The sequence below is a fragment of the Zonotrichia leucophrys genome, chromosome 11 (assembly GCF_028769735.1).
Source record: "Zonotrichia leucophrys gambelii isolate GWCS_2022_RI chromosome 11, RI_Zleu_2.0, whole genome shotgun sequence".
In the NCBI taxonomy this organism is placed as follows: Eukaryota; Metazoa; Chordata; class Aves; order Passeriformes; family Passerellidae; genus Zonotrichia; species Zonotrichia leucophrys.
In genome coordinates this window covers 15,127,628-15,138,126 of record NC_088181.1, presented here as the reverse complement: position 1 = coordinate 15,138,126, position 10,499 = coordinate 15,127,628, and positions in this window count along the sequence as shown.

Sequence of the window (10,499 nt, the reverse complement as noted above, 5' to 3'; positions counted from 1 at the left end):
AGATGAGTGTATTAGCAATGCATGCAAATGATCAGAGTTTGCAAATTCAAAAAATAATTACAGCAGATCTATATGGCTTGCAGCAAATTTCACCTGAAGTCACAGCAGCTGAAGGGCCTAAAAATGATGCTTATTGCTAGATATCCATACTGCCCTTGAAGTGCAATTTCAGCTTTAAGAGAAAAGTGTCCATACTTCCCATTATATTCTGCCCCATTTTGCATACATTATTTTAATCCCCACTGTGCCCCTTTGCAGCCAATTAGGACTGTTAGACCCCACCTATACAAAGCCCTTCCCACCTACTAGATGTCACCCTGTAAGATAAATGGCTTTGAAATTGTTTCCCTGCTTAAATGTCTGAAGAAATGATCACCCTTAATTCATAAAGAAATCAGAATGTTACCTAAGTCATGCCAGGTGACACATGAAAGGAACAAATGTCTTTGAAAATGAAAATAAAATTATTTTACATGCAAAGCAAATACATATTGTTGCTGGAAGATATTAGTTTCCTACATAGGAAAAGTTTAGATCATGAACTTTTAAATTTCTCTTTCAGAAAAAAGACTTGCTGTTCTTTCTGTGATTTTTCTCTGCCTTCAGTTTGAAGAGCTGTGTTGCCCAGTACAGGTTCCTCCCCATAATGATGTTCAGCTGCTGTTTAATTTCTCAGGCCAGAAAGTGAAACTCAGAATACTCACTGTCACATATAAGGATAAAAAGTAACATAAGCAAAAAAATTCAAATTAAGTTTGCAGCCACAGTTGATTGGAATGTGCCTGAACTACAAAACTTGCTTAAAGATGCTTACTTCATCCAGCCAATGGGGTTTAATAATTTAAAATTAACTAAACTCTTGTAGTATAAAATATAATGGCTCTGTCAGAATCGAAGAGCAGAATGTTAATTTAGGATTTTAAATAATAATTCTGAAGAAATGGAAATGTCATTAAAAGGTAGTGGTTTTTTTTTAAATTTTAAGTTCATAAAGGGACACCTTGAATTAATACAAGCCATTAAAATTACTCCTAGAGTGAGCAAAGACTTACAAATGTCAAAACTCTGAATGAGCCAGAAAGAATTTAGCTCACACCTGAAAATTCTGGGTCATAAACATGAACATGTTCACATTGAAAATACAATAAAACTCACATGTATATTTTGCAAATCACAGAGGTCACAGGGAAGCATCTGTATTTTTGTGGGCAGTATTTTCCCAAAGCCCCCTCCTGGAAATTCACCTCTCTGCACATCAGTGCTTGCCATTGTTCCAGCCATTGGCCACCCTCTGTTCTCTGCACTCACACTTTTAATGTCTGCATGGAAGTCCTAGGGAGCTCATTCCCTCCTTCACCAGCATCAGGGAATGCAGGAATTAGCCCAAGTTTTGGCCAAAGCTTTTCCAGCAGGGAGCAGCAAGGGGGGCTGGTCCCAGGGGAACATGCTCTGGGAAAAGCAGTGTCCCCTGCCAGCTCCTGGGAAGCCAGCCACAAGGGTTTGTAATAAAACATATAATTTGGTTTCTTACAGCCGTAGACAAACTCTTTTCCTAATATTCAGATTAAAAAAAAAAAAAAAGAAAGAAATGAAGTGCCAGTCCCAGCAGCAGAGGTGACCTCACAGCTCTCCTGCTTGGTTTCTGATGAAAGTTCCTGCTCTGAACTGGGTGCTGCAGTAAGGCACTCAGCAAATGGGATCCCTGCTTTGGCAGCAGCACCCAGGAGAGCCTTCCTTGTGTTTTAGGAAATCTCGATTAGGGTTTCAGTCAATGCTGAGACTTAAAAATTGATCAAACTAGAAATTACCTCCCCATTAGACAGAAATTTGAGAGAAATGGATGTCTGAAGCAAGAAGAACCACTAAAACCACTAATTTTGCACTGCATTTTTTTCCATTGGAAGTGTAAAACATTGTCCCACCACAGTGATACTCCCACCCAAACACCTGCTGTTGCCTGGCCAGAGCCTTCTCACCAGTGCAGTTGCATTGGTGTCTCCCTGTGCACCACCAGGGCTGGAAAAGTGGCCATGAATTATAAACCAGAAGGGGTTATCTTTTAATTGCATGAAGAAGCAGAAAATTCCATTTCATACAGAAATACACACACCTTACATGCAAAATAACTCACTTCCCAAGTGGGAAAACTTCTGAAGCTAATTCCTTGTGACTTTGTATGTCATAATGAGACTTCCTGACCTAATGAAGTGTGAGCTCCTGCCTGTGCTGTTGGGAGACCTCTCTCACATGTGGATTCTCTGAAGTTGGTCCCTGAGTAGGAGCACGGATTTGGATTTCCCTCTCCTATCACCTGCTTGCCTTTGGGAACTTGCTGCTCCTGAGACTTCCTGACCCCTGTCAGAAATGGAATTGCCATCAGGAGCCCTGGCATCATCTGGATCAAGGTTTACAGGCAGTTGCTGGAGTCCAGCATGGCCTCTTATTATGTACCTTTGCATAAAATATTGCTGAGAATCAAACTATCAGTTCCACTCCATTCTAGGTCTGGCTCTTCCCTCAGAACCCCTCTCAGATCCTCATGGTCCCTGTCCTCACAGTTCAGGATGTGGGAACACCGACCTGACAATATGCAAATCCTTTTTACAACCTTAGCACATGTCAGCAGAAATGCTTGTGTACCTCACAGATTGCTCTGCCTGCAATCAGCTTCCCTGGCAGCAGCTAATGAGCCACCACACATTTTGTGGTGGCAGCAAAGAAAGGCAAAGGCTTTTGGAGCAGAAACCTGGGGAACATGAACAGGACCTCCTGCAATATTCAAGTTTTCCTCTTAAAGCTGAAAGGAATGGCTTCTTTGCTAACTGACAGGAAAACCTCAGCTTGTGCCACATCCAAAAGAGTCACATCTGAATCCCATTTGTTCCAAAGAAGGAATAGCATTCAGGATTTATGTACAGCAGTGCATTTCAAGTGAAAGTTCAAGCCCACTATACTGCACAGCGTGCATGGATTCTGCTGGACTGAAAGACAGCAGGAAACAAATGCACCCATCTGGCCACATAAATCAATCACTGAAATCTGAAGATACACCCACAGAAGGGAAAAAATGATTAATAGATCTGTGATGTGTAAATTCTTATTTAACTCTAAAATCAGACTAGAAATCGCTTTTTGAAGAACACCATGTCAAGGACATGAGGACTTTGCAATAGTGAGAATCTTCTAAATCTGTCAGCAGAGACAGCACAGATTAAAAGCGCACAGTGCATGTGGAAGCAGCATGGGAAGGGTGGCCTTGGCCACGGTTTTGCCATTCCCACCTGCCCACAGTGGCTGTGCCACAGCTGTGCTGGACATTGTGGCTTAAGGGAGCACAGCCGTGCCTGTGAGACCAGCAAAGCACAAACCAGCAGCTTGCTCTCAGTGATTCCTGGGGACTCAGCTTCACATTGCTCCTGCTCTACATCCAGTTCTCTCAGTGGATTCAAATCTCACCCCAGTGGCGATGCTGGTGCAGAAACTGCAGCACCAGAGGCTCTGCTGGCAGCTGAGAATGCATGTGTGGGTTTTATTCTGTGCAGGCAGGAAAGCCCCAAAGACAGGAGAGAGCACAGAGCTCAATGTCTCAGTTCAGCATTTTTCTCCCCCCGATCTCAAGCTGCTTTTCTGGCAAAGGGTCATAACTGGAGTAAATCCTGCTGAAAGAATACTTCTACATTGATGCTTGGAGACAGTTCTGGATCTGGCCACAATCTCCCTGCCCACATGGTCTGACACATGGGACATTCCTGCCCCTTAGGTCTAGTGACTTGTCTTAAATAAAATGCTATACTAGATTATACTGTGCATTCCCAGGCACAGTGTCATTAAAAATGCAGTGTTTGGGCTGACTTTGGCTCACAGCTCAAGTATTAGCTTCTCAGAAACCACCTACCTCAGAGACGAGCTGGGCTCTCATTAGTCACTCGCTAAACGTAGCCCTGAGAGACAGCATCACACAGCTTTTTGGGGTTTAAATCTAAAACTTTGGACAACATTTTTGTCTCACAAATGGACTTTTTCCTGCCAATACGCTGACGCCTTTTCAAGCATCTTCATGTGTCATTTGGGAAGGAACACAACCACACACCAGAACACGGATGTGACTGAATTCTTTGACATCATTAACAAGTTTTGTCATTCCACAGGAGTGGTAATTGCCTCCACAACATTTAAGGACCAGAAACAACCATCTTAATCTAAACCAGCCTGTCTTAGCAATGGGAAGGCCCTGAAAACACAGACTTTTTAAATTGGCTGACACAAAGCTCACCCCCATCTCTATCAGCATTGCAATAAATAAATGATTACAGTCAAACTACTGCCACTATTGTTATTAGCAGCCTGCAAGCAAAAGTTGAATCAGAAGAACACTAAGAATGAAAAAACTTTTAATGCTCAGCTCTATTTCAAGTCAGACAAATTCCACTGGTGAAGGTGTGATATACTCACTAGCACAACATCTTCAACCTTGGTTCCTGTCACTGTGGGCACCCAATTTGCAATCACCACCACATTTTTTGTTTGTTTTTTTTTGTCTTCCTTTATTCACTGACTTCTGCAAACCTTTTGGAGGAGAAATGAAGACTACTATAGCAGCTTTTAAATTGACTCTTATATTAAGAATGTTATGTTTTTTATATCTGCTCTGAAAGGGTAATATGAAACTTATGAAATATTTACTAAGTGTGATGCATAAACAACAAATCACCTCTTTTCCATTAAATATTTTTTGTGAAAGATATTTTTAATAAAATACTGCAGCTTGCAATTTAATTACAATGAGTAATTAAAACTTAGAGGATAATCATTTTTGGCAAAAAGTCAGTTTTTGTTAAAATTTTAAGATAGAAAAAAGATGCATATTACGACCATAATACTGTTAGTAATTAAGATAAATGCATCAATTATTAAAGATGCAAACATGTCAAGCAAGCATAACTAATTATTTGAGCATGTTAACAGTTGTTTAATGTTAACAAGCAGTGAATTATTAAAGACCCCATGTGTCACATTTTGGACTGCATAAAATATAATGTTCTGGAAGAGTTTATGATTTTCAGGTTTTGCTTAGATCTTTCCAGTCAGATAAGCAATAAATTTAAGATAACTTGCATTTAAACTGTATTTCTAAAATAATTAACTGTAATTGTGTAGTGAAACGTATTTCTCACTTTCTGAAGTCTTCCAAACTCAGTTAAAATGAACAAAATGTATCAATAGGTGCTCTATGCTGTAAATACATCATTTCTGTATATGAGTGTGCAATTTCTTCATTAAAAAGAGATATGGTATTTGAGAAGCTTAAACTGTCAGAACAACAACTATACTGAGATGAAAGAGTGCATTTTATGTGAGCTAATGCTCATATTGGTACCTGGCTTTGGATTTCAGTGGCTGAATACATTCCAAAGGAAACATCCACAAAGATCCCCTTCAGCCAGTTCCTGGTGACTGTGCTAACATAGCTACATTCCCATCTCCAAATACCTGTTAGTGACACCACAACATCTGACATAAGAATGAAACCCATCAGAATGGTTTAGAGTTGTACAAACCACCACACTAAATACATGGACTCAGTTTGTCCTGGTTGTGGGTTTGCTGCCTGGGCATTTTTTTTTTTTAGGCAAAGATAAAATTCGGCTTATTTCCCAGCACTTCCTTCCAGTATACTGAAAAGTAAAATCTTTTTGTCTAAACATTAGCTGTTAAATCTTAAATTCTGGTGAGTCCCTGAAGGATTTGTTGCAAACCAGAGAGGAGTCAACACGTGATTAGTGATCTGAATTTTGGATATTTACGGCAATAGCTTTGCAGTGCCAGCTAATCTCATTTGCAGGCAGACAGACAGACAGACAGCTGTCTCTCCAGTCGAGGCATGGTGGGGCAGTTGTGCCCAGAGCCTAGCATCCCCCTGAGCCAAGGCTGAGCCCCGGAGGTGGCAGCCCCAAGGCCTGGCTGTGCTCACACCCTCCAGGGCTGCTGCACCCCTGAGGTTTCTCCCTTGCACCGCCACAGCAATCTGCAGTAGCTCCTGCTCTGTCAGTAACAGCAGCTGCTGGGCCAGATCATTTCAGCAGCACCAGGGAGAAACCACATCAGTGGCACACAAAGGTGACTCTGTGCCTGGCTGAACTGCAGTCAGAGTGGCTGCTTATGGTCTTGGGAGACCCAAACTCTGCTGCCAACAAAACACAGCACTGGTTAGCCCCTTATCAAAACAGGTGACCAGCACCACCTTGGAGATTATTGGTTTCTACTCAATGTCAGGGGGAACAGAGGCCTGGAAGCACCAAGGAACCATTTGTTTGTTTGTTTGCTTTTAGCAACATATTAATATGAATTAGTGTTTGCAAAGCTCTTTGACATCTTTAGATGAAAGTGGATCTGCACATAGATTAGGCTGTTAATTGGGTGGCCGGAGGGTATGCAAACAGTGTGGACCCACACAACACTTAGCTCTTTGCACTGATGTTTAAAATCTCTCCTGCCCTGCAATTAAGCAGACATTTCAGCCCCACAGTGGGAGGACAGGTCTCACCTTCAAAAACTTTGCAGCAAAATTCTCCCATAGTGCTGAAGACGAGCTTTCTCTCCCAGCCATGCTCTCTTGCAGCACAGTGCCCATCCCAGGGGTCTGACTGCAGTCCTAGGGCACAGAGAATAGAGAAGTTACTTTACCAGGATCTGCTTTCTAATGAAAATAACCTGATTTATGCCCCTCTTGGATGAGTATTTTAAAGGTGACTGCCTTGAAATTCTTAAATCCAACTCATCACAAAAGCACAGAGGCCAAAGCCGGACTCCCTGGTGGAAAGATGCTGATAACAACACTCCAGGAAGTTTTGAGAATGGCACTTCAAGCCCAGGACAACAGTGGGATTTCAGGTACTGGAGGACAAATGTGTCTTTTGCAGATAATTTACTGCTCTCAAAAATACACAAAGGAAGTTTGGGTACCCTACTGGTCTTCTTTTTAGTTTATCTTATTTAGCATTTCCCCCCCAATTTTTCTTCCCGTTTCTAGGTGACCTCGCTCCTGTGACAAGGTCTCCCCATTATGACAGTGAGCTCTGATGATAATGTAGGTAACATTCAGACTGAGACCAAGTGCAGCAGAAAGCCATATTTCACTCCTGACCTTCAGCTCCCCCTCTAGTGCAATGCACACATTATATTTCCTTTCACTCATAGCAGGACCAGTGAAACAACGCCCGATGAAACAAGTGAGGTTTCCTCAGCGAGATGCCAGGGAGGAATAAAATACTTTTGCCATTTTCACTGCATGTTTGATACCCACCACACAACTTTGCTTGGCTCTCTCTAGACATTAAGATCTCTGCTTAGCAGAGGCAAGGAGGGAATGCTGAGGCAGAGAGAGGTGCCAGAGCACTGCCTGGCACGCAGCTCTCTGCAGCATGCCCAAGCTGCCACAGCGCCAGGGGCCCTGGGGGAGCTGCCAGTGACACCAATGGGGATCCCATCCTTCTCTGCTGCCCCAGCCACACCACCACACCTGCTGAAACACAGGGAGAAATGCTGCTGCTGTGCTGCCACAGGGCCCCAAGTCTCAGGTTCCCTGCTCCCCACACCGAGTGCTGCAGCACACAGTAGCGCTGGCAGGGCTCCAGACGTTTTCCTTTACGTGTCAGCCCTGAATCTCTTCATATGTTCGGGCAGAGCTGCATGTACAGTACTTCCCCTACTTCCAACGCGCTTTTGCCATCTGTTTCTATTATGGGAGTTTATGGCACAGAATACCTCAGACATTACAGTATCTGTTTCTTTTCTGTGCTGCAGTTATGGTTGCTGTGCTGCTTTATGAACAGAATGATAAAACTTGGAGCCTTCTTAATTCTCTCCTTTCCACCCCCATTTTTTTTCCCCTAGCACACTGCAGAAATGGAAGGATTTTTTACAGTTCGTGTTATTATGATGAGAAGTGATTTGAAAGAAAGTGTGGAATTTATCAGGAAATGGAAATGTGACTACAAGGCAGATTTTAAAAATCCCTTAATCATATCATGATTAAGAAGGTTTTTATATTGTTACTTCTGTGTTCTGAAGTATATTTAGTTATAATCTGAAATTTGCCTTTCTTTTTAAGAAAGAACCTGCTCGGTACCGACATTCTCTCATTCACATCTATTAAACTCCTACAGTAAAGCAGGGACTCCACAAGCAGAAGGCTCTGTGGATTTTCCTGAGTAATATTTCAGAGCATTTTGCATCCCCAAAATCAAAGCACTTCCTTGCCGCAGTGTCGTGTCAATACACCCACATCCCTCACTGCACATTTTCTGAGAACCCTTCATTCTTTGAGGAATTATTTGTCTGTTGTAAACTTTAGCTAGACGTTTTTGTGACGTGAAAAGCTATTATTTATCTGCAAGAGCATCACATTTTATCTGCGTTTAGATGGGGAATATTTGCAATCACCCTCATTGTCTCTAACCCTCATTGTCTCTAACCCATGAGGAGGTGGAGCTGTTGCACACTTCTTTAAAGGATGAATGAATGAATGCAGGCTCATGGGCAGAAGATTAGATAGGTATGAATTTGGCAAAGAAATCAAATATAGACACAAAGAAATATCCTATTTGCCCAGGGCTGGTTTGATCACATGGTGACCATCTGGAATTTAGATCAAGCCTTCAATAAAATACAAGGGACCACACTTCTGCAGCACTCTCAATGATAAATTAATATCTGAGCTGGAAGTACTACAAGAAAACAGTGATAAAGAAGACAAAAGCCACATCTCACATACTCCAATTGCACTCCATTTCCTGGTGTTTCTTCACTTCCCCCCTCCCCCTGCCCATTAATATAAACATTATATGAGAAGTATAGTGAGAGCAATAAAAAATAAATGGCAATTAGAGCCAAGATCCAGAGCTAAGACAGGAGGAAAAAAGGAACAGAAACATTGGTCCTGATGGCCTTTTCCTGTTCCAATTTTTTTTAATGTTCTTCTGACCTTGATTAGATCTGCAACTTCTCATGTGAGGCTTTGAGATGAGCCCTATATTTAGATAAAAAAAGCAGTACCAGAAGTGAACTGCCAGGCATGTAAGGATCTCTACATACTGTGCCATGTTTTCTGAACTCCACTGCTGCCCTTTATCTGCTCTCCTCCTGGCAGCTGATTTACCTCTCAGGAGAAACCTGCTAATAAAATCTCAGGAGCCCTCTGAATTCTCTGGACACTTTCTTTGCACCCACACCCTTGGGAGCATCTCCCAGAGCGCCAAGTACCTTGTCAGCATGACCTCTGGGTTGGGGAAATTGCAGCAAGCAGTTTCTTACCTACTAATTCAGAGCTAATGTTATCAGGCTGTTCCCAAAATCCAGTCTGTGATGGCTTCCTGTGACCTTGGAGTGCGGGTGGAGGTGACAGCCCATGCCTGGTGCCCCATAGCTGCACAGTGCCAGACACCATCCCCTCGTGGCCAGCACCAGGCAGGAAATTGCCTCAAGGCAGAGCAGCAAGTTGGTTCAAAACTAAGTTGAGAAAGAGCAAACATGTTAATTTTCAGGCTCACTCCACACAAACGTGGCCAAAAGGATGCCCCAGGTACATGAAAGCCTGACTTTCACTGGCCTAATACAGTGTAGTGCCACAGATCCTGGACTCTCCTCCTCTTTGGAAATGGGAGCTATTCAGCACAGCACACCAGTCCCTCTCCCTCAACCCACCATTCACATTTCACTGCATCTTCCCACCACCTTCAAGCCTTAAGAGCTTGGGAGCCAGCTCCATCCTTTTCCTTCTCTCCAGGGGATGGAAAACTGCCATATTCCTGGTGGAGGCCACCATAAGGGGTGTGGAAACACAACAACAACTCCCTGATGCTGCTTCCAAAGATGAGGCCACAATCTCTGGACGGCAGCAGGAGCCCCAGCACTGGAACATTCCAGCATGGAATTCCCAAGGTGCATTTCTAATGCCTCTAGCACAGTTATTTCTGCCACCCCTCAATATTGAGAAAGGCAGAAGTCAAATGCAGCAACCATAGTGGGCAGTATGGATCAGAACAGCCTGCACTGTGCCTTCGTGGAAATCTGTGGATGAGCACAGGCTTTGCCTCCCACCACAGCAGGACTGCAGATGCTCTGCTGTCAGTCTTTTTTACAACTGGAAATGAAAGGCGCTCGCTTTGCATGGCTGGTATGAATACTCTTTCATTTGGGTCTCAAAAAACCACAGGTTTCTTATTGTGATGGACAAAAAAGGGGAAAAAATGTAAGAAAATGTATCAGGACAAAGGGTAAAAAACAGTCTGTGAAAAGCAGGAAGGAATACTCTGTGCCTCTCTTTAGCAAATAAAGTGCTCAGACACTGTTTTAATTCTGGCTGTGAGAGGTAATATTCACATTTCCTGCAAATCCCCTTCCAGCCCTGTCAGATGACAGTTACAAGCCCCTCTGTGGCAGTCACCTCCCCCTCTGTGGTAGTCACCTCCTTCACTTCTGTCAGAGAACAGATTTCAAGA